We start from the raw sequence: 25,228 nt of genomic DNA on the forward strand, positions 1-25,228 counted from the left end.
TTTTTGTTTTTTCAGGGAGACTTTAGAAACCCAATAATATTTAAAAAAAAAAATAAATAGGCTTTCTATGGCCCACTGAATGAGAGGGAGAGAGGTGGCACACCCAGGAGTCAAGACTGGCACACAAGCTGAAAGGGCAATATTACTCTCCCACTGTTTTTTTAGGTTTTTTTTTTTTTTTTCAGGGAGACTTTAGAAACCCAATAATATTTTAAAAAAAAAATAAATAGGCTTTCTATGGCCCACTGAATGAGAGGGAGAGAGGTGGCACACCCAGGAGTCAAGACTGGCACACAAGCTGAAAGGGCAATATTACTCTCCCACTGTTTTTTTAGGTTTTTTTTTTTTTTTCAGGGAGACTTTAGAAACCCAATAATATTTAAAAAAAAAAATAAATAGGCTTTCTATGGCCCACTGAATGAAAGGGAGAGAGGTGGCACACCCAGGAGTCAAGACTGGCACACAAGCTGAAAGGGCAATATTACTCTCCCACTGTTTTTTTATGTATTTTTTGTTTTTTCAGGGAGACTTTAGAAACCCAATAATATTTTTAAAAAAAAATAAATAGGCTTTCTATGGCCCGCTGAATGAGAGGGAGAGAGGTGGCACACCCAGGAGTCAAGACTGGCACACAAGCTGAAAGGGCAATATTATTCTCCCACTGTTTTTTTAGGTTTTTTTTTTTTTTTCAGGGAGAATTAGAAACCAAATAATATTAAAAAAAAAAAATAAATAGGCTTTCTATGGCCCACTGAATGAGAGGGAGAGAGGTGGCACACCCAGGAGTCAAGACTGGCACACAAGCTGAAAGGGCAATATTACTCTCCCACTGTTTTTTTAGGTTTTTTTTTTTTTTTCAGGGAGACTTTAGAAACCAAATAATATTAAAAAAAAAAAAAAAAAAAAAAAAAAATAGGCTTGCTATAGCCCACTGAATGAGAGATAGCACACACAGCAGTGGCACACAAGCCCTGACTGAGGCCAATATTTTTCTCCCACTGATTGATGTAGTGTTTTTGTGTTGAGGTAGAATTTAGAACACAAATCACGGAAAAAATAAATAGGCTTTCTATGGCCCACTGAATGAAAGGGAGAGAGGTGGCACACCCAGGAGTCAAGACTGGCACACAAGCTGAAAGGGCAATATTACTCTCCCACTGTTTTTTTATGTATTTTTTGTTTTTTCAGGGAGACTTTAGAAACCCAATAATATTTTTTAAAAAAAATAAATAGGCTTTCTATGGCCCACTGAATGAGAGGGAGAGAGGTGGCACACCCAGGAGTCAAGACTGGCACACAAGCTGAAAGGGCAATATTACTCTCCCACTGTTTTTTTAGGTTTTTTTTTTTTTTCAGGGAGACTTTAGAAACCAAATAATATTAAAAAAAAAAAAAAAAAATAGGCTTGCTATAGCCCACTGAATGAGAGATAGCACACACAGCAGTGGCACACAAGCCCTGACTGAGGCCAATATTTTTCTCCCACTGATTGATGTAGTGTTTTTGTGTTGAGGTAGATTTTAGAACACAAATCACGGAAAAAATAAATAGGCTTTCTATGGCCCACTCAGTGAGAGATGGCACACACAGGGATGGCACTGTAGCAGAAATGCCAATCTTAATCTCCCACAAAAAAAAAAAAAAAAAAAAACTGTCCTACAATTACTATCTCCCTGCAGTAATGTAAGCCAGGTATGGCAGGCAGCAATAGGAGTGGACTGATGCACAAATTAAATAAAAAGTGTGGACAAACAAAAAAGATAGCTGTGCAGAAAGGAAGGAACAAGAGGATATGTGCTTTGAAAAAAGCAGTTGGTTTCCACAGTGGCGTACACACAGCAATACAGCTATCACGGAGCCTTCTAGGGCAGCCCAATGAGCTACAGCGCTGAGGGGAAAAAAAAAAAAAAATAGCTTCCACAGTCCCTGCACACCGAAGGTGGTGTTGGACAGTGGAAATCGCTGCAGCACAAGCGGTTTGGTGGTTAGTGGACCCTGCCTAACGCTCTCCCTGCTTCTGACGAAGCGGCAGCAACCTCTCCCTAAGCTCAGATCAGCAGCAGTAAGATGGCGGTCGGCGGGAACGCCCCTTTATAGCCCCTGTGACGCCGCAGACAGCAAGCCAATCACTGCAATGCCCTTCTCTAAGATGGTGGGGACCAGGATCTATGTCATCACGCTGCCCACACTCTGCGTTCACCTTCATTGGCTGAGAAATGGCGCTTTTCGCGTCATTGAAACGCGACTTTGGCGCGAAAGTCGCGTACCGCATGGCCGACAAGCACAGGGGTCGGATCGGGTTTCATGAGACGCCGACTTAGCCAAAAGTCGGCGACTTTTGAAAATGATCGACCCGTTTCGCTCAACCCTACTCTTGAGTGCTTTGTTTCCATCTATTTTTGAGTGCTTCTTTAAGTATGTTTGGGGTTATTGTCCTGTTGGAAGACCCTTGACCTAGGATTCAAACTCAGCTTTCAGACCCCGGGCATTACATTGCAATCTAAAATCCTTTGGGAATCTTCACATTTTATGATGCCTTGATCACAATCAACCCCAAGATATCATTGAATCTCCACCATAATTCATTGTAACTACAGTGTTTTTTTATATGTTGGCATCATTCCATTTACAGAAAACAGTAGAATGATGAGCTTTACCAAAAAACTCTATCTTGGTTTCATCTGTCCACAAGATGCCAGCTGGCCCTCTAAAAATAGTGTGGGCAGCCTGTTGTCCCACTATAAATTGCAAGGGTCGTCTGCTGGTCCTCCAAGTTTCAAACTTTAAAGTATTGATACAAAAAATAACAACATTTACCCACCTCAGCTTAATAACTTTTATTACAGTAGCTCTAAAAAATTAGAGTGAGGGCCGCCTGATGGCCATCTAACAACAGTGAGGGCCATCTGCTGGCCATCTAACAATAGTAAGGGCCACCTTATTGCCCTATACAAATAGTGATGGTAGTCTCATGGCAAAAACGTAGCAAAAACATAACCCAAGGTGGGGAGGAGCATTTTTTTCTCTTATTTATTTTGTATTATATATAAGTCATTAACCTGAAATGAATGTTTGGTAACATTTTTTACAGTCAAATCCATTTTAACTGCTGTTTTTTATGTTTTATTGTCAGTCTATAAAAGTGGTGTAATATTCTAACAACTGTAAGAGTCATGTCGGCCTGGTAGTCGGGGGCAGGTATATCTCGCCCAGGTATTTGTCCTATGTGAATTAGGCCGCTCAGTATCTTCAGGATACCGAGGGGTTAATAAGTGCAGGAATAAAGGCTGACCAGCTGGAGGTTTCAGGTGTCAGCCTGGGGCACACAGAATGCCTGTCTGTGTGAGACAACGTGAGTGAGAGCTGTGCTCGTGATCTGTGTAATGTTAGCTGGGTGGGAGAAGCCCCCCCAGTTGTTAGATAGGAACGTAGTTGTATAGTTAGCGCCGGACAGGCAAGGATTTATTTTTATGTTTTGTTTTCTGTATTTGCTTTCACTTTAATAAATCTGACCGGAGGTCAGTCTACTCAGAAACCTGCTGTCGCCTCGGAGTTCAATGCACAAACCACGTGACCTTTGACCCCAGCAAAGGCGATCCCGGAGTGTTTCGTCACATTGTGGTGGAGAACACGGGCACTCCGTGGCACAGGCGACAGTATGGAAGACGTGGTGAAAGCCCTGGTACAGTCCGCTGCCGTACAGCAGGAAGCTAATCGTTTGATGGCCGCACAGCTGAAGGAGTTACTGGACATGACGGCTGCAGACCGCCAGCTTCTCCAACAGGTGGCGCAGCGCTTGGTGAGCATGCCTGAGGCTAACCCGGAAGCAGAGTCCAGGAGGATCCATGTGAGTTGATACTGGCAAAAGCTGACCGCAGAAGATGACGTCGAGGCGTACCTGACAACGTTTGAGCGGACAGCGTTGAGAGAGAAGTGGCCGAAGGAACGATGGGCCGATTTAATTGCTCCGTTTCTCTCCGGCAAGGCCCAAAAAGCTTACCATGACTTGGACCCGGAAGTCGCGCAGGACTTTGAGAAGCTGAGAGCTGAGATCCTGGCCCGGCTCGGTGTGACGACGGCTGTCCGTGCACAGAGGATACACCAGTGGACATACCAGCAAGATAAACCGGCGCGGTCTCAGATGTTCGACCTGATCTACTTGACAAAGAAATGGCTGCAACCCGAGGAACTGACAACGCCCGAAATAATCCAGCGGATTGTCTTGGACAAGTACCTGAGGGTACTACCACCAGCGCTGAAAAAGTGGGTAAGCCAAGGAAATCCCACGACAGCGGATCAACTTGTGGAGTTGGTCGAGCGTTATTCCATGGCAGAAGGACTTCCCGATGACACCGCCAGCACCCGGTCTGTGCCTCCTCCTCGTGGAACCGGTAAGACTGTTCCAGCGATTACGGGTGAAGGAAAATCACCAAAAACTGTGGGGGAGGAACCGGGGACTGCTCGCGCTCCGAGACTGAGAGTATGGGACGGTGGTCTCAGTAGGGGGCCTGTTAGGTGTTTTCGTTGCCGTGAGAAGGGCCATGTTTCTGCGAACTGTCCTGTTACCACTGAACCCATGCATGTCTTTGGTTACACAGCTGGTGAATGTGAATGCGGGCCAAAATGATATAGCAAAACACCTGTGTGAATTATCTGTTGATGGGAAAAGTGTTGTGGCGTTACTAGACTCTGGAAGTGTGGTGACTCTGGTGAAAGCTAGTCTGGTGGCACTTCCGTCTGGTTCGTCTGACAAATTCTCTGTGACGTGTGTGCATGGTGACACCTGCTCGTACCTAACAGCGGTCATACTGATTTCCACTCCCTATGGGTCTGTGCAACACAAAGTGGGACTCGTTCCCGCATTGTTACATGATGTAATTCTGGGCAGGGATTTCCCCCATTTCTGGCAGTTGCGGGAAAGTCAGTTGCTCCTTCACGGTAGCTGTGAACCTTCCCCCATGCCATCTGGAGGTCCCGAGTTCCTAGAGGAGACCCCACAGGAAGATGTTGCTGGGGAGGTTATTGAATCTAACCTTCAGTTCCCCTTCTCAGTTATGGCGGGGGAAACTGAGGAAACTCAGCGAGAGGCGGAGGCAGACAGCCATCCGGCACCCGGCCTGCCAGATTTGGGAGTCCAGTTGGATGACTTCCACAGCGAACAAATGAAAGATCCTACCCTGACGCAGGCTAGGAAAAATGTAAAAATGATAGATGGGGTACCCGTAGAACCTGACACTAGGCTAGCGTACCCGTACATGGTTCTTGAAAATGATTTACTCTACCAGGTAGAAAAAAAAGGGGAAGACACTGTGCAACAGTTAGTGGTACCCAAACATTATCGGCGGAAGGTACTGGACCTGGCCCACGGACATATAATGGGGGGACATCTGGGGGTACAAAAAACCATAGAGAGGATATTGCATTGTTTTGTGTGGCCTGGAATACACAATGATGTGCGTAATTATTGTGAGTCCTGTCCAGAGTGCCAAGTCTCGGCACCTAAACCTCGGTTCTGTAGCCCTTTGGTACCCCTCCCTATCATTGGAGTCCCTTTTGAGAGAATTGGGATGGATCTGGTTGGGCCCCTTCCCCGGTCCGCACGTGGGCACCAACATATCCTCGTCATCATGGACTATGCCACTCGTTACCCAGAAGCCATCCCTTTGCGTAACACTGCTACCAAAACGATCGCCAAAGAGTTGGTACAAGTGTTTAGTCGGGTGGGAATTCCAAAACAGATACTCACCGACCAGGGGACTCCTTTTATGTCAAGGGTGATGAAGGAGCTCTGCAGACTCTTGCAAATAGACCAGTTGCGTACGTCTGTCTATCACCCTCAAACAGATGGCCTGGTTGAGCGGTTCAATAAAACCTTAAAACAGATGCTCCGGAAGGCGATAGACAAAGATGGGAAGAACTGGGATTACTTGTTACCCTATTTGCTGTTTGCCATTAGGGAAGTTCCCCAGTCTTCCACAGGATTCTCGCCTTTCGAGCTATTATATGCCCGTCGTCCCCGTGGACTGTTGGACGTCGCAAAAGAAACCTGGGAAGGTCAAGTCACTCCCTTTAAAACGGTGATAGACCATGTAACGCAAATGCAGGACCGGATTGCTGCTGTCATGCCCCTTGTTAGGGAACATATGTTACAGGCCCAGGGAGCCCAGAGGCAAAGTTATGATAGAGGCGCCAAGGTCCGTACGTTTGCACCCGGGGATAGGGTGTTGATCCTAATCCCTACGGTGGATAGTAAATTTCTGGCAAAATGGCAGGGCCCCTTTGAGGTCATGGAACGAGTTGGAGAAGTGAACTATAAAGTGCACCAGCCTGGTAAGAGAAAACCAGAACAGATTTATCATGTGAATCTGATAAAACCCTGGAAAGACCGCGCTGCCCTAACAGCGGATCTGCCCCGTCCGGTTTGCTCACCTACCGTACCGGAGGTGCAGATTGCCGAGACTCTCTCTGAACGACAAAAATCTGAGGTTAAGCAGTTTTTGTTACAGAACCAACAGTTTTTCTCGGAAAAACCTGGCCAGACTAGGCTAGTGAAACATGAGATTGTCACAGAGCCTGGTGTCACAGTTCATGTGAAGCCATACCGGATTCCGGAAGCACGCCGTGAAGCCGTCTCCCGGGAGGTGAAGGCAATGTTGGACTTAGGAGTCATTGAAGAGTCGCACAGCGCCTGGTCCAGTCCAATCGTGTTGATACCTAAGCCGGATGGCTCTATTCGGTTTTGCAATGACTTTAGGAAACTGAATGCGGTCTCTAAATTTGATGCCTACCCTATGCCCCGGGTCGATGAGTTGATCGATCGGCTTGGTAAAGCCCGATATATTACGACCCTGGATCTAACAAAGGGGTACTGGCAAATCCCTCTGGCCGAGGCGGCCAGAGAGAAGACGGCATTTGCTACACCAGAAGGGCTGTTCCAGTATATCTACATGCCGTTTGGACTTCACGGAGCCCCAGCAACGTTCCAGAGATTGATGGATCGAGTCTTGAGGCCCCACAGGCAGTACGCCTCTGCCTACCTAGACGACATCATAATTTACAGTGTGGACTGGGAAGCTCACCTCCGGAAGGTACAGGCGGTGATTGATGACCTGAGAGACGCAGGCTTAACGGCGAATCCCAAGAAATGTCACATCGGCCTTGAAGAAGCCCGATACTTGGGCTACGTGATTGGCAGAGGAGTGGTTAAACCCCAGATCGACAAAATACAGGCAATTCAGGGCTGGCCGCAACCAGTGAACAAGAAACAAGTTCAAGCTTTCCTGGGCATTGCCGGCTATTATCGCCGGTTCGTACCCAACTTTGCGGCCATGGCTACCCCCTTGACGGATCTTACCAAAGGCAGGGATTCCGTCATGGTAAAATGGACCTCAGCGGCTGAAGAGGCCTTTCACAGTCTGAAACGGGCTTTGTGCTCTCAGCCCGTACTAGTGACTCCTGATTTCAGCAGCGAGTTTGTGGTGCAAACGGATGCTTCTGATACTGGTATCGGAGCTGTACTTTCCCAGGTCAGGGACGGAGTCGAACACCCGGTCCTCTACCTCAGTCGGAAACTGAATGTGCATGAGCAGAGGTATGCCGTGGTTGAAAAAGAGTGCCTAGCCATCAAATGGGCTCTCGACTCCCTCAAATATTACCTGGCAGGTAGGAAGTTTAGGCTGGTCACGGACCGTGCCCCTCTCAAATGGATGCACCTCCACAAGGACCATAATAGTCGGGTAACCCGGTGGTTCCTTGCCCTGCAGGCTTACTCGTTCACGGTGGAGCACCGCCCCGGGGTACAGATGGGGAATGCTGATGCCCTGTCCCGAGTGCACTGTTTCAGGAGTGTCTTTGCTCGACCAGAGTGGTCTGAGCAGGGGGGGAGGATATGTAAGAGTCATGTCGGCCTGGTAGTCGGGGGCAGGTATATCTCGCCCAGGTATTTGTCCTATGTGAATTAGGCCGCTCAGTATCTTCAGGATACCGAGGGGTTAATAAGTGTAGGAATAAAGGCTGACCAGCTGGAGGTTTCAGGTGTCAGCCTGGGGCACACAGAATGCCTGTTTGTGTGAGACAACGTGAGTGAGAGCTGTGCTCGTGATCTGTGTAATGTTAGCTGGGTGGGAGAAGCCCCCCCAGTTGTTAGATAGGAACGTATTTGTATAGTTAGCGCCGGACAGGCAAGGATTTATTTTTATGTTTTGTTTTCTGTATTTGCTTTCACTTTAATAAATCTGACCGGAGGTCAGTCTACTCAGAAACCTGCTGTCGCCTCAGAGTTCAATGCACAAACCACGTGACCTTTGACCCCAGCAAAGGCGATCCCGGAGTGTTTCGTCACACAACATTGTTCCCTTCAGCGATCTGGTATTCAGAGATGTTTTCAGAGGTCTTCCCCATGCTTATCCCATGCCACTTCAGTGTAGTTTCTATCATTTTCAGAATTTTTTGACCCCCTCCAGACCTCCGGGTGGGTGGGGGCTGCTAGAAAAGTGCTTGAGTTTCCATAGACTTCCAGTATACTTGTTACTTGGGTCGAGCACACAAGCATTACAATTTGCTTGACTCGAGTAATGAGTACCCGAGCATTTTAGTGCTAATCACTAATTGACACTGGTTCTGTGATTTGAAGACACTCCTGGTTTTGGCACACAAACACTGATGAAATACTGATGTGTGAATGAGGCCTTAATACTTTTCTTAACAATCAATGTCACTGCGGTTCTTTTTAGAATAGTTTTCTAATATAGAGTTCTCTTAATTAATGCTTATATTTGTCTTTTCTGTCACTATTTATCTGGGACGGGTAGTCATAACCAAACCATACTATGTGAACTGTATGTTTTTGTCTTACAAGATAAAGGTGTGGTAAGGGGCTGGTCTGCATGACTGCTTTTATATGACTATTACAATATGACTATTTTACTTTGCGAAGGAACCGTCACTAGCCGGTGTCAGTCTACAGTAGGAACCTGAGCATCTGCATCTATCTATATAGCAAAGTATGGAAGATTTTTAATTTTTAGCAAAATCCTCCAGAGGGAAAATAATTATTGTAGTTATGGCTGTTCTATTCAGACACCATTGGATTCCAGATGAGTTCATCAAACTTTATGGTAAGGTACTTTATTTTATATGGGACTTTATATGGTGTTACAATAGGAACATGTACATATAGAAACAGATGAATCACAACACTATACAATACTTAGAACATTTACAATCAATTACTTTGCATTTTATTTTGAAACAGCTTTAAAGCTTTCTTGTATATTTTTGTGAACTTGGGCTGAACCAGGAAGTTTGCCACCCGTCAGGATTTTACTGCAGATCAAGAAACTATCCAAGTGTAGCTCTATGTAGCAGTAGAGACAGTTTTAGGGCTCATTTCCACTGGCGAGGAAAACGGACGAGTGCAATCCGATAAAAAATCGGATTGCACTCGGACCAATGTTATTCAATAGGTGTCTTTTCATTTGCGCTTTTTTTCTCAGCCGAAATCGGACTGAGAAAAAAATCGCAGCCTGCTGCGATTTGCTGTGAGTCTCGGACGAGACTCGCCAATGCAAGCCAATGGGTGCGAGAAAAAAATCGCACAGCACTCGCACCATGCGAGTTCTGTCCGATTTTTACGCACCGGTGTCCTTTGAAAAGCCGGCAATTCAGCGCAGTGTACAGTAAAATCACACTGACAGGTTAGAATAGAGTAGATATATACACATAGAATGTGTATATATACATATATATATGTCAGTGAGACACCTATATATGTATATTTATATTTAATGCAGTGCTAGATAGCCTTAAAGCCGCTAATTCAATTGCCGGCTTTTGCCCTCTCCTTCCCAAACCCGACAGGATATGAGACATGGTTTACATACAGTAAACCATCTCATATCCCCTTTTTTTTGCATATTCCACACTACTAATGTTAGTAGTGTGTATGTGCAAAATTTGGCCGCTGTAGCTGCTCAAATAAAGGGTTAAATGGCGGAAAAAATTGGCGTGGGCTCCCGCGCAATTTTCTCCGCCAGAGTGGTAAAGCCAGTGACTGAGGGCAGATATTAATAGCCAGGAGAGGGTCCATGGTTATTGGCCCCCTGTGGCTAAAAACATCTGCCCCCAGCCACCCCAGAAAAGGCACATCTGGAAGATGCGCCTATTCTGGCACTTGGCCACTCTCTTCCCACTCCCGTGTAGCGGTGGGATATGGGGTAATGAAGGGTTAATGCCACCTTGCTATTGTAAGGTGACATTAAGCCAGATTAATAATGGAGAGGCGTCAATGATGACACCTATCCATTATTAATCCAATTGTTTGAAAGGGTTAAAAAACACACACACATGATTTAAAAGTATTTTAATGAAATAAACACAGCGGTTGTTTTAATAATTTATTGCTCTCTCAATCCATTTGCTGACCCTCGCTTGGCAAAACAATAAACACACAAAATACATACCCTCTGTTGAACCGTCACGTCCCACGAAGTAATCCATATGAAGGGGTTAAAATAATTTACAAGCAGGAGCCCTGCAAAGGCAGCTGTGCTCGTGCTTGTAATTCCCCGGAGAATGAAGGAAATGTAGGTCATTGACCTACATTTCCTTCAGTCGCGGTGATGCGCCCCCTGGTGGATGTCCTCATATGACCTGGAGCGTGGGAAAAAGTTCCCAGGCTGCAGTTCATGAGAACATCCAGCAGGGGCGCATCACCGCGACTCAATGTAAGTATAGATCACTGCTTTCCTTTCAGCACCCGGGGGATTACAGACACGAGCGAGTGGTTTATCGCAGCTCGTGCCTGTAATATTAGTTAACCCCTTCAGATGGATTACCGTGTGGGACGTGATCAGACATCAGAAGGTATGTATATTGTGTGTTTATTATTTTGCCAAGCGAGGGTGTTGCTGATGGATTGAGAGAGCAATAAATTATTAAAACAACCTGTTTGTTTCTTTCATTAAAATTCTTTTTAATCATATGTGTGTGTGTTTTTTAACCCTTTCAGACAATTGGATTAATAATGGATAGGTGTCATAATTGACGCCTCTCCATTATTAATCCGGCTTAATGTCACCTTACAATAGCAAGGTGACATTAAACCTTCATTACCCCATATCCCACTGCTACAGGGAGTGGGAAGAGAGTGGTCAAGTGCCAGAATAGGCGCATCTTCCAGATGTGCCTTTTCTGGGGTGGCTGGGGGCAGATGTTTTTAGCCACGGGGGGCCAATAACCATGGACCCTCTCCTGGCTATTAATATCTGCCCTCAGTCACTGGCTTTACCACTCTGGCGGAGAAAATTGTGCGGGAGCCCACGCCAATTTTTTCCGCCATTTAACCCTTTATTTTAGCAGCTACAGCGCCGAAATTTTGCACATACACACTACTAACATTAGTAATGTGGAATATGCAAAAAAAAAAGGGATATGAGATGGTTTACTGTATGTAAACCATGTCTCATATCCTGTCGGGTTTGTGAAGGAGAAGGAAAAAGCCGGCAATTGAATTAGAGGCTTTTAAGCTATCTAGCGCTGCATTAAATATAAATATACATATATAGGTGTCTCACTGACATGTATATATGTATATATACACATTCTATGTGCATATATCTACTCTATTCTAACCTGTCAGTGTGATTTTACTGTACACGGCGCTGAATTGCCGGCTTTTCAAAGGACACTGGTGCGTAAAAATCGGACAGCAATATGGATGTCATACTGATGTCATACGGATGATGCGATTAAAAATCGCATTGCACTCGCATGACACTCGCATGACACTCGCATGACAATCGCATACGTTACATCCGTTTTTTCGGTCCAGATTACGGACCGATTTGTCTCTCGCCAGTGGAAATGTACCCTTAGGCACTTTTCATGCATGCTGGACAATTTATTCCACTAAAATGACTGTCACTGTGATATGCATCTCTTTCTAAAATTAAAGTTTAGTTTAATTCAGGGGCAGACACTTATTGCTTGGGGCCCCTGGGCAAGAAATGTGTTTGGGCCCCTCTCCTTTTAAGAAGACAAAGCTACACATTATATATACTGAATGTGTGTATATACGGCTGGTAAAATTTCATATTTTGCGTATTTTTTGGAAAATAGGAAAACTTTTTTTATATATAAAATGATAATGCATCTTATTGTCACTTATAACAGTAGCTTACATGGGGGCGGCTGCGGTGGAGGGTGGTCGCAGGAGGCAGGGTCACTGCTCCAGGAGGCCGCCGGCGGCAGCAGGAGCGGGGGCATAGATGTCAATAACTTAGGCTCTGTGTAGTAATGAAAAAAAATAATGCAGGGAAAAAGTATTGAACACACTTATTGTAATTTAATTAACCCCTTCATGACATCCGCTATATATGTATGGAGCCAGTTCACACAGCCAGCCTGCCCCATACATGGCAGATGATGGCTATGTATTATAGTCAGGACCTGCCACTAACAATAGCAGGTGGAGCGGTGCGCTGCCCACAATTGTTAACCTGCTAAATTCGGCGGTCAATCTCTGACAGTGGCACTTAAGGGTTGTCCCACACGTCCAGATAATTCCGGTACCGGAATAAATCGGTACCGGAGTTATCCGTGTCCGTGTGCCTGGGAACTCACGGAGGCCATACGTGCGGCACACGTGTGCCGCCCGTATGGCGAGTGGGTACCACACGGAGCGTGTGGCACCCACTCTGCATGGTGCTGAAGCTGCTGAAGCTGCGATTCATATCCTCTCTGCAGTAGCGTTTGCTGCAGAGAAAATATGAAGAATAGTGTTAAAAATAAAGATCCATGTGTCCGCCGCCCCCCCGCCCCCTGTGCGCCCCCTCCCCGCCCCCTGTGCGACCCCCCCGCTGGTCAGAAAATACTTACCCGCTCCCTCGCTGCTTCCTGGTCTGGCCGCGGCTTCTCCTGCATGCGCTCACGTGGGGCCGATCATTTACAGTCATGAATATGTGGCTCCACCTCCCATAGGGGCGGAGCCGACTATTCATGATTGTAAATGATCGGCCCCACGTGACCGCATACAGTAGGAGGCGCGGCCAGACCAGGAAGGAGCGAGGGAGCGGGTAAGTATTTTCTGACCAGCGGGGGGGCGCACAGGGGGTGGGGGGACAGCGGACACATGGATCTTTATTTTTAACACTATTCTTCATATTTTCTCAACAGCAAACGCTACTGGAGAGAAGATATGAATACCGGCTTCAGCACCATGTGGGGGGGACGGCGCTTACTGTAGCGCTGTCTCCTGCACGCACACGGACCCCAGACGGAGAATGTCCGTGTGAGGTGTGTGTTTTACGCGGACCCATTGACTCTATTGGGTCCGTGTAAAACGTGCGCTCCCACGAACACTGACATGTCTCCGTGTTTGGCACACGGAGACACGGTCCGCAAAAAATCAATGACATCTGAACAGATGCATTGATTTTTATGGGTCTACGTGTGTCAGTGTCTCCGGTACGGGAGGAAACTGTCACCTCACGTACCGGAATCACTGACGTGTGAAACCGGCCTAACACGTGCCGCATGATTGCACATTCTCTCCACTCATGGGCACACCTGTGATGTGATTGCGAGTCACTGATGGGTTGAAAATAAAGATATTAAAAAAGTTAAAAATATACATATGTGGTATGGCTGCATTCAGAGAAGTCAGATTTATCAAAATTTATAAATAATTAACTTGAATAGTAAACAAAAAATATATAAAAAAATGGCAAAATTACGTTTTTTGATGGCCACAATTTCACCAAAAAAGACAGTAGCAAGCGATCAAAAAGTCACATCTATGCTAAAATGATACTAATAAAACAATATCTCATTTCACAAAAAGTAAGCCAACAAACAGCTCTATCGGCTGAATAATAAAAATGTTCCAGTCTCAGAAAATGGCAACACAACACTAACATTTTTTTTTGCAAACTTATGATTTTTTTTTCATTACTAAAATAATAAAATAACTAAACATGTTGCTTATCACCATAATTGTATTGAAAAGAGGAATCATATTGCCACAAAATGTACACCGTAAAAACAATTCCCAAAAAACAATGCCAGAATTGCATTTTTTCCACAATTTCACCGCATACTATGTGGTAAATTGAAAGTTATCATTCAAAAGTAAAACTAGTAAAACTAGTCTCCTAAAATACAAGCCCACAGATTTCTATGTTTACAGAAATATAAAAAGCGTTATAGCTCTGGGAAGAAGGGGAGGAGAAAATAGAAAGACAAAAATGGAAATTAACCCTGTCGTGAAGGGGTTAATGCTTCATACAAAAGTCTTTTTGAGGACAGCTTCAAGATGCTGCCTGTATGGAGAAACTAGTCGCATGCATTGCTGTGTGATTTTAGCCCATTCTTCCACACACTCTTCAATCCTGAAGGTTTCATTAGTTCCTTCTATGAACTCTGAGCTTTAGTTCCTTCCATAAATTTTCTACTGGATTCAGGCCAGGTGATTGACTGGGACATTCTAGCAGCTTTATTTTCATTCTCTGAAGCCAATTGAGAGTTTCCTTCAATGTGTGTTTGGGATCATTGTCTTAGTCAAATGTCCACCCTCACATCATCTTCATCATCCTGGTTGATTGCAGCAGATTTATATCAAGAATGTCTCGGTACGTACATCTGTCCATTAATCCTTCCTTCAATCAATGCCAGTGCCATATGATGAAAAACAGCCCCGAACCATGATGTTCTCACTTCCAAATTTCGCTGCTGGTATGGTGTTTTTGGATTTACATGCAGTTCCTTTTGGCTTACAAACATGGTGTATGTTATGGCATTCAAAAAGATCAATTTTGGCCTCAACTAACTAGACTATATTCTCTCAGTATTCAGACTTGTCTAAATGTTGTTGAGCAACCTTTAAATGTGCTTGGACATGATTTTTGTTGCGCAATGAAGCCTTATGTACAGATGAGCAAACCTTTCAAGGTACCTGAACCCCATTAAATTCAATGCCCTGCCAAATTCAGGCAACACATTTGAAGGAGACCCAACTTGGAGTCCAAACATTTATAAAAATTAGGGGCAGACACCTGGAAAGTGGCATCAATTCACCCACAGTAGAAATTTGATAATGGCACAGCAGCAGGCCATGCATGAGGTGTCGGGGTCTGGGCCAGCACTTAGAGCTTTGAATTTAAGTTTAAATTAAGAAGAGGTGGGTGAGGGAGCGGTGAAAGCCTGTAAGGCTAAGAGCCATGGTACCTCATGCAACAGCTCAAACTGCTTTTTTGCTCAACCTCACTCAGGTGGCACACATATCAGCTTGGCAGATCATTAGTGTTAGAAAAATATAAGGATAGCAACACAGGTTGACTGATCCATTCATCCACAGTAGAAATGTGATAATGGCACAGCAGCAGTCAGCTATGCGCCATTTTTGAGGTATCAGGGTCTGGGCCTACATTTAGAGCTTTGAATTTAAGTTTAAATTAAGATGAGTTGGGTGAGGGATCAGTGTAAGCCTGCTTTCATGGGATCTCTGGTACCTCATGGAACAGCTTAAACAGTTTTTCTGCTCAGCCACACTCAGGTGGCACAAATATCAGCTTCATAGACTATTATTGTGTGGCACCCCAGGCGTTCGTGTACCACAGTGGTGCTGCCTTCCTCTCGGGGAGGTTAATGCCATGCATGGAGACAGGAGGGATCACTTTGGCAGGAAATTTCACATACAACACTTTCTGACTCCAGGCCAGAAGGGGGATCTCAAAACCTGGTTTTAGGGGAGCTCCCCTCAATATACTTCCTGGTCTGGAGGAGGTGTTAGTTAGTTGGTAGCAGACAGTGAAGGAGCACAGAGGAATAGAGGAGCTAGAGGAGGCTGCAATTGGGCCACTCAAAGCTGAGCGCAGAAACCGGGTACCGGGAGCCCGAGGTTGTGGGCAACTGCAAGTCTCACAGCAGATCCGGAGGGTAGAGAGCTGAAAGTAACCTGCCCACATTAACCCCTTTATGTCATTAGACGTACTATTCTGTCCATGTGGGGTGGGCCCTACTTCCCATGGACGGAATAGTAGTCATAGGCGATTGGGGGAGTGCAGCCTATCGCTGCCGGGTGTCAGCTGATTATTACAGCTGACATCCAGCACTATGAGCCAGGAGCGGTCAAGGACCGCTCCTGGCACATTAACCCCTGAAACACTGTGATCAAAGATGATCGCAGCGTTCCGGTGGCATAGGGAAGCATTGCGCAGGGAGGGGGCTCCCTGCGTGCTTCCCTGAGACCCTCGGAGCAACGCGATGTGATCGCGCTGCTCCGAGGGTCTCTCACCTCCTCCTCCATGCAGGCCCCGGGTCCAAAATGGGGGCCTTCCGGGTCCTGCAGGGAGGCCGCTTGCAAACGCCAGCTCAGAGCAGGTGCCGAGAAGCCTCCCTGCAGTGCCTGTGTGCCCCCTGGGGCAATGTTACAAAGTAAAAAAAAAATATTTACACATGTAAAAAAAAAAAAAAATCCTAAATAAAGAAAAAAAAAAAATATATATATATATATATATATATATATATATATATATTGTTCCAATAAATACATTTCTTTATCTAAATAAAAAAAAACAATAAAAGTACACATATTTGGTATCGCCGCGTCCGTAACAACCCGACTCTCCCACTAGTTAACTCCTTCAGTGAACACCGTAAAAAAAAAAAGAGGCAAAAAACTACGCTTTATTATCATACCGCCAAACAAAAAGTGGAATAACACGCGATCAAAATGATGGATATAAATAACCATGGTACCGCTGAAAACGTCATCTTGTCCCACAAAAAACGAGCCACCATATAGCATCATAAACGAGAAAATAAAAAAGTTATAGTCCTCAGAATAAAGTGATGCAAAAATAATTATTTTTTATATAAAATAGATTTTATCGTATAAAAGTGCCAAAACATAAAGAAAGATATAAATGCAACCATGGAAACCCCAGTACCAATCCAGCAGGTAAATTATTCAACACAAAACAGGAGATGCATTCAGAGTGGAGTGCTCCCACTTGGAGAGTGAAATCCACCTTTGCTCTATTGACTTTATTGTGAGCTAATGGTGTCTTGTCAAGGGCGACAATTTGAATGGGTCTTTCTAAACTGACTATCCCTAAACCTAACTTCAGAACCAGTCCCGAATCAATAAAGTTAGCAGCAGACCCATAGTCAATGAATGCTAATGTTGATAACAACTGGCTCTCGAAGGAAATCATCGTATTAATCAGTACTTTATCAGAGGAAGAAAAAGGTACCTGGGAGTCTGGGTGACCTCCTCAGTCATCAGCCAGACTCAGACATTCTCCCAATGGTTTGGTGGCTTGAGGACGAGTTGGGCAATTCATAACAAAATGTCCAGAGAGATGACAGTATAGGAAGAGTCAGAAATCTTGTCTCCGTCTTCTCTCTGCAACTCAAAGACTGGCAACTCTAACCACTGGTAAATGGACCTGCTCCGGGGAAGTGTAACATGTGGCCTGCTGTTCAGCATATCTCTCATGGATTCTGTGGTCATGGCCTCCATCAGAGAACAAGGGGCGTCATGGAGGACGAGAGAATCCTTGAGTGTCTCAGAAATGGATCTTTGGAACTGGCACCTGAGAGCAGCATTGTTCCATAAAACTTTGGTAGACCACTGCCGGAACTCAGTACAGTAGTCCTCAGTTGTGTGACCCCCCTGTGCCAGGTTCATGATTAGTGATGAGCAAAAAAAATTGCAACTAGGTATATAGTTAAGAAGCTGCAGCAGCAGCAGACAGTTATGGAACTTTGGGAGGCATGCAGTGGGAGCAATGGATGCACATACCGTGCCTGCAAGCCTTGCACTGATGTGGATATGCTGTGCCCTGCCTACCCAGCGCTGCAATATGGGGACCCACAAATTAGCCCTAAAAAGGACTGTTGGTTTCTCAGGAGTTGTGGATTTAAGAGTTGCAGACCTACACTAACTCTAGAAGCCACGTTTCTGACCCTATCTCAGCAGCAGCTCTCCCTACTCTCGCTGAATCCGGAGCAGAATGCGGCGAGCAGGGCGGCGCCAGGTCTCTTATACTTGGGATGATGCTGTGCGGCCAAGCCAATCACTGCACGACCACAACAAAGGTGGCTGCAGCGTTTCATCGCCTGGCAGACAATCCCTGCATCATGATTGGGTCTCTAAAGTCTACCAAAAATGTTGGGTGGAGACACCACTTATTGCCGAATAATCCTGGAAATGCTCGGAGCTCTTCAAGTACACCGAGCATAGTGATACTCGGGCGAGTAACGAGCAGTGGCGAGCACGTTCGCTCATCACTAATAAAAATATATAAAAAGGCCACATACTTGCCAGTGTGGTATTTCTGTGACAGCTGTCATATGTCTGCATGCTCCAAGTTTGGGCATTGTAGGCCGGTGTACCACTGTTTTTGTTTTGCTGTCTGATACTCTAGTTATATTTAGCACTATTTAGCATAATTTTTTTTAAAAAGGCCACATATTTGCCAGTGTGGTATTTCTCTGACAACCCTCATATATGTGTATTTGCATGCTCCAAGTTTGGGCATTGTAGGCCGGTGAACCACTTTTTTTGTGCTGTATATTACTCTAATTCTATACAGCACTATTTAGCATAAAAAATATAAAAAAAGCCACATATTTGCCAGTGTTGTATTTCTGTGACAGCCCTCATGTACAGTATATATATATATATATATATATATATGTATATATATATATATATATATATATATATATATATATATATGTATATATGTATATATATATATATATATATATATATATATATATATATATATATATATATATATATATATATATATAGGAAAGAGACTTATATCCTCATCTGTGGGGACCAGGGGTGGATTAAGGGTAGCCAGGGCCCCGGGCTGTTCAGACACTGTGGGCCCCCCCGGTCATGTGACGGGGGTCATGTGACGGGGGGGTGTCATGTGACCGGGGGGGTCATGTGACGGGGGGGTCATGTGACGGGGGGGGGGGGTGTCATATTATACCCGAACCAGATTATTCCAGAAAAATCGCCGGGCCCTACTCTACTATAACCTATTAAATATTTGTTAAAATCTGCAATATAATTTAGGTATATTTTGACCAATAATATCACATACAAGGAACAAATACCACCGCGCCATGACCAGACCACAAATTACAAACACAGTGATCGAATAATATCACATACAAGGAACAAATACCACCGCACCATGTCAAGACCACATATTACCACCACTTGGTGACCAAATAGCACATTCAAGGGACAAATACCACAACACCATTTCCAGACCACATATTACCACCACATAGTGACTGAATACTACAATACTGATCAGTAATAATAAAACAAAAACAAAACACAATACTATCACCATAAGTGCCAGTATTCACAGGAGATCTATACTTAGTATGCAGTGTCTGTGTAGAGGTAATACAGAGATCACTGGTGAGTGGTGACATTATACACAGGAGCTCTGTATATAGTATAGTGTATAGTGTCAATGTATAGGTAACACTGACTCACCAATGACATCTCTAGGTGAAGTCCTTCATCTTTCATCCAGCACAGACCGCCATCATTTCTTCCAGCCAGGACTCGTTTCTGCAGGAAATAACACAGTTATCTCGAGCTCTGCTTGCAGAACACATTACTTAATTTTTCACAACTTCTACATTACACATGGAGAAAAAAAGGCGATATAGAGTCACTCTACACAGTAACAGGACCGCCCCCCCATTTAAAACAGTATACTCAAAAAATAAAATAAATACATCACTGCAGTAATAATATCCCTTAATTAGCCCCTATGGTAATAATATTCCCCACCCTGGCCCCGTGTGCCTCATTCCTGGCTCCTGCCATATGTTCTCCCATCCTGCACTCATGAGTATCCATTCTACCCCATGTGATCTCCCCATCCTGCCCCATCTGTCTCCATCGTATTCTCCTGCCACATGATCCAATCCTGCCCCATGTCTTTCATTCTGCCCCGTGTCTACATTCTGCCCATGCCTCCAGTCCTGCCCCCAGTGTGTCCAGCAACCTGCCCCAGTGTGTCCAGCATATTACCCCCAGTGTGTCCAGCAATCTGCCCCAGTATGTCCAGCATATTGCCCCAGTAACCAGCAATCTGCCCCAGTGTCTGACTCCAGCATATTGACCCAGACAGTGTGTTCAACAATCTGCCCCAGTATGTCCAGCATATTGCCCCAGTGTGTCCAGCATATTACCACCAGTGTGTCCTGCAATCTGCCCCAGTATGTCCAATTGTCCAGCATTGCCCCCAGTGTGTCCAGCAATCTGCCCCATTGTCTCCAGCATATTACCCCCAGTGTGTCCAGCAATCTGCCCCAGTATGTCCAGCAATCTGCCCCAGTGTCTCTAGCATTGCCCCAGTGTCTCCAGCAATCTGCCCCAGTGTGTCCTCCAGCATTGCCCCAGTGTCTCCAGCAATCTGCCCCAGTGTGTCCTCCAGCATTGCCCCAGTGTGTCCAGCAATCTGCCCCAGTGTGTCCTCGAGCATTGCCCCAGTGTGTCCAGCAATCTGCCCCAGTGTCTCCAGCATTGCCCCAGTGTCTCCAGCATTGCCCCAGTGTCTCCAGCATTGCCCCAGTGTCTACAGCAATCTGCCCCAGTGTTTACAGCAATCTGCCCCAGTGTTTACAGCAATCTGCCCCAGTGTCTATAGCAATCTGCCCCAGTGTCTACAGCAATCTGCCCCAGTGTCTACAGCAATCTGCCCCAGTTTCTACAGCAATCTGCCCCAGTGTCTCCAGCAATCTGCCCCAGTGTCTCCAGCAATCTGCCCCAGTGTCTCCAGCATTGCCCCCAGTGTGTCCAGCAATCTGCCCCAGTGTTTACAGCAATCTGCCCCAGTGTCTACAGCAATCTGCCCCAGTGTCTACAGCAATCTGCCCCAGTGTCTACAGAAATCTGCCCCAGTGTCTCCAGCAATCTGCCCCAGTGTCTACAGCATTGCCCCCAGTGTCTACAGCAATCTGCCCCAGTGTCTCCAGCAATCTGCCCCAGTGTCTCCAGCAATCTGCCCCAGTGTCTCCAGCATTGCCCCCAGTGTGTCCAGCAATCTGCCCCAGTGTTTACAGCAATCTGCCCCAGTGTCTACAGCAATCTGCCCCAGTGTCTACAGCAATCTGCCCCAGTGTCTCCAGCAATCTGCCCCAGTGTCTACAGCATTGCCCCCAGTGTCTACAGCAATCTGCCCCAGTGTCTCCAGCAATCTGCCCCAGTGTCTCCAGCATTGCCCCAGTGTCTTCAGCAATCTGCCCCAGTGTCTCCAGCAATCTGCCCCAGTGTCTCCAGCATTGCCCCCAATGTGTCCACAGTCCACCGTTAGCTTTTAAAAAAAAACGAAAAAAAAAAAACAGTCTCCTCACCTTACCAGCGCTCCACGCAGCGAGCTCCCTCCAGCAGCGCACACTCGCCGGCGACTGACAATGACGTCAGACGCCGGCGACGTGTGAGCTGCGGCCGACTTCAGCTGCCAGCCTCCAATTGGCTGGCGGCTGTTGTTAACTATTGAGGTGCGGGCTCGCGCGCGCACGCACGTCAATAGGGGAGCGCCGCAGCGCCGGAAGGGGCCCGGTGAGCAGATGAGAAGGGGCCCCATGCGGACCCCCTCTCTCTGCCCACCGGGTCCGGGGGGCGGGGCACATAAATGCCGGCGGGCCGGGCACACTACGGCGAGATTATCAGAGGGTCAATCTGCGGTGGCCCAGGGCCCCCCCAAGCCACTGGGCCCTGGGCTACAGCCCATATTGACCCTCTGATAATCCGCCCCTGGTGGGAACCTGCAGCTGCGGTAATGTCTGTCAGTGCACATTAGGCCGGTTTCACATGTCAGTGGCTCCGGTACGTGAGGTGACAGTTTCCTCACGTACCGGAGACACTGACACACGTAGACCCATAAAAATCAATGCATCTGTGCAGATGTCATTGATTTTTTGCGGACCGTGTCTCCGTGTGCCAAACACGGAGACATGTCAGTGTTCGTGGGAGCGCACGTATTACACGGACCCATTAAAGTCAATGGGTCCGTGTAAAACACGGACCTCACACGGACGTTCTCCGTCTGGGGTCCGTGTGCGTGCAGGAGACAGCGCTACAGTAAGCGCTGTCCCCCCCACATGGTGCTGAAGCCGCCATTCATATGTTCCCTGCAGCAGCGTTTGCTGCAGAGAAAATATGAATAATAGTGTTTAAAATAAAGATCTATGTGTCCGCCGCCCCCCCACCCCCTGTGCGCCCCCCACTGTCCTAAAAATACTCACCCACTCCCACGTTGGCTGTCACTCCTTCCTCTCTGCCCCGCGCCTCCTACTGTATGCGGTCACGTGGGGCCGCTCATTTACAATCATGATTAGTCGGCTCCGCCCCTATGGGAGGTGGAGCCACATATTCATGACTGTAAATGATCGGCCCCACGTGACCGCATACACTAGAAGCCGCGGCCAGACCAGGAAGCAGCGAGGGAGGCGGGTAAGTATTTTCTGAACAGCGGGGGGGCGCACAGGGGGTGGGGGGCCTGCGGACAGATAGATCTTTATTTTAAACACTATTCTTCATATTTTCTCTGCAGCAAACGCTGCTGCAGGGAACATATGAATCGCGGCTTCAGCATGATGCAGGGTACCACACGCGTGGGTACCACACGCTCCGTGTGGTACCCACTCGCCATACGGGCGGCACACGTGTGCTGCACGTATGGCCTACGTGAGTTCCCAGGCACACGGACACGGATAACTCCGGTACCGATTTATTCCGGTACCGGAATTATCTGGACGTGTGGGACAGCCCTTACTGACTGGTCTTGTCTCTCTATCTGAGGAGCCATTAGATTTATCAGCTGCTCTTAAGTTTTTAACAGATGGGATGATGCTCAGGTGATTTGCACTCACAGTGACCCGATCTGTGTAAATGTTCAAGCTACCGCCATAAATGTACAGTGTCTCAGAGACTACAGATACAACACAAGAATCCCGCCAGGGCTTATCAGGAGAGGAGCAGCATCCTCCCTGCACAGTGCAGACACCTCAGGCCAGTACAGGCAGAAGTGTGAGCTGTTACCTACAGCACTGTGTCCCCTGTCCTGCTCCTCTCTGGATGGAAGACCCAGTGACATGGTCCTGACTTCTCTGCAGCAGACATGTTCACTGAGCGTGCAATGTGGGTGTGTCTGCTGGATACAGGTACAGTGTCGGCACTGGGGGGGCATAACTTCACTGCCTTTCTCCAGCCACTAGCCGAGGTAGAGCAGGGAGATCACGGAGCTAATTAAGTATAGTGTAGCTCCGGGTGGGCCCCTGTGAGCGGTGGGCCGCACCCTCTGCCCCCCTGGCAGCTACGCTACTGTTTGAAATAGATTACTCTGTTTGTAGTCACTCTATATAATACATGAGTTTCACTTTTTGAATTGAAGAACTGAAATAAATTTGCTTTTTGCTGATATTCTAATTTTGTTAGAAGCACCAGTATAAAAACATTGGGATACCAGAGTTTTGCCAATCAAACTGTATTATGGGGACAACAACTAAGACTTTAATCAATATATGCTTTGAATAGTGTTGTGCTTCGTAGTCTTGCATGCATACTGTATACTGCCATAAGACTGCTACTCCAATCATCATCAGAACGGGAGACCTCTACACTATGAAGTATTCCATTTGTTTTTTATCTTTTTATAGATTTTATAAATTCTATTATAATGTACCTTTGCGTACAGCCGGCATCTGACACTAACAATGATATAGCTCCTGCAACATCAACTGGATGTAAAAATGGGAAATTGTGAGAACACCACTCTAAAAGAGACATAAAAGTATATCGATTTGGAAGAAAAGGTTATGGTAAAGTATTATTTAACACAAGGTGAGTAAGTTGAATCAAAACTTAAATTAATCTGTACTGAAGAGCCTCATGCATTTTTTATTTATTTTTTATTTCACAGATTGCTTATGAATCCATACAAAACAGAGCAATGGCGAGAGCGAGCTCACAGCCTTTGACAGAACATTTAATGCAATATATAACTTTTTTTTTTACATATAATAAAAATGAGATTTCCAACACAAATTTTGAAAGTTTAATATAGCAGTGTGAATGAGGACTAACACATATACTGTAGTTTCTTACTTGTCTTTGTACAGAATGTTTTGTTTTAACCACAAAGCACAACAATGTTCATACACTGAAGCAAACAAACCTACAAAAGTCCTTACTGTCAATGAAAAGATTCAATAGCTTTACAAGCCCGAGCAGTTCCTGGTTGTGTGGTGACATTAATTTGTGGAATTCTCTTACATGTGAAACAATTTATTTTTTTGATAACTTACCTTCCTTGTTTTTTATCTGCAGAGACTTTCCAGATACAGCATAGGTTGATGGAGCGATTTTGAAGAATGAAAGGCAAAAAAAAATTGTTATAGACTAAAATAAAATTTGTTTTATTATGCAACTTTGTTTGTATCAAATTCAATGTCAATAAATAACTAAAACACTAAGGTTCTGTGTGGTTTATAAGCTTCTTTGGCTTTACTTCTTTTTAAGACTATGTGACATATACTGTACTTTTAATACAAACACTTTAAGCCTAGCTCAACACTATTTTTGTTTTTACTGCTTAATAATAAGGTAAATACGAAAATCTGATAAACTGAATAGATACAATAGTTTCTATAGTAACAAGTCTATCTGTGGATACATGTGTTTATATGTATATATATATATGTATATATATATATATATATATATATATATATATATATATATATATATATATATATATATATATATATATATATATATATATATATATATATATATATATATAATGGCATGTAAATGTTTGGGCACCCCTGATCAATATTACTGTTATTGTGAATAGTTAAGCAGGTTGAAGATAAAATGATCTCTAAAAATCTTAAAGTTATGGATGACACATTTCCTTTCTATTTTAAGCAATAAGTAAATTTATATTTTTAGCTTTTACATTTTAAAAGAGTCTTTCAATTCTTGTTTGAGGGATTTTCATCTATTCTCCCCTGGAAAATTCTTCCAGTTCTGTGAGATTACTGGGTCGTCTTGCATGCACTGCTGTCTTGAGGTCTAGCCACAGATTTTCAATGATGTTCAGATCAGTGAACTGTGAGGCCCATTGTAATACTTTCAGATTGCGGCTTGAGGTAGTCTATTGTGGATTTTGAC

At 45.3% G+C, this 25,228-nt stretch overlaps 1 long non-coding RNA gene across 1 annotated transcript; it reads left to right on the plus strand.

Moving 5' to 3' along the window:
* Positions 1 to 8,939: 8,939 nt before the first annotated feature.
* On the plus strand, positions 8,940 to 24,784 carry LOC143809974 (uncharacterized). Its single transcript, XR_013222567.1, has 3 exons — positions 8,940 to 9,116; positions 23,710 to 23,893; positions 24,380 to 24,784. It is a non-coding gene; the product is annotated as an uncharacterized LOC143809974 (long non-coding RNA).
* Positions 24,785 to 25,228: the final 444 nt, after the last annotated feature.

This window comes from Ranitomeya variabilis, chromosome 2, assembly GCF_051348905.1.
Source record: "Ranitomeya variabilis isolate aRanVar5 chromosome 2, aRanVar5.hap1, whole genome shotgun sequence".
Classification (NCBI taxonomy): Eukaryota; Metazoa; Chordata; class Amphibia; order Anura; family Dendrobatidae; genus Ranitomeya; species Ranitomeya variabilis.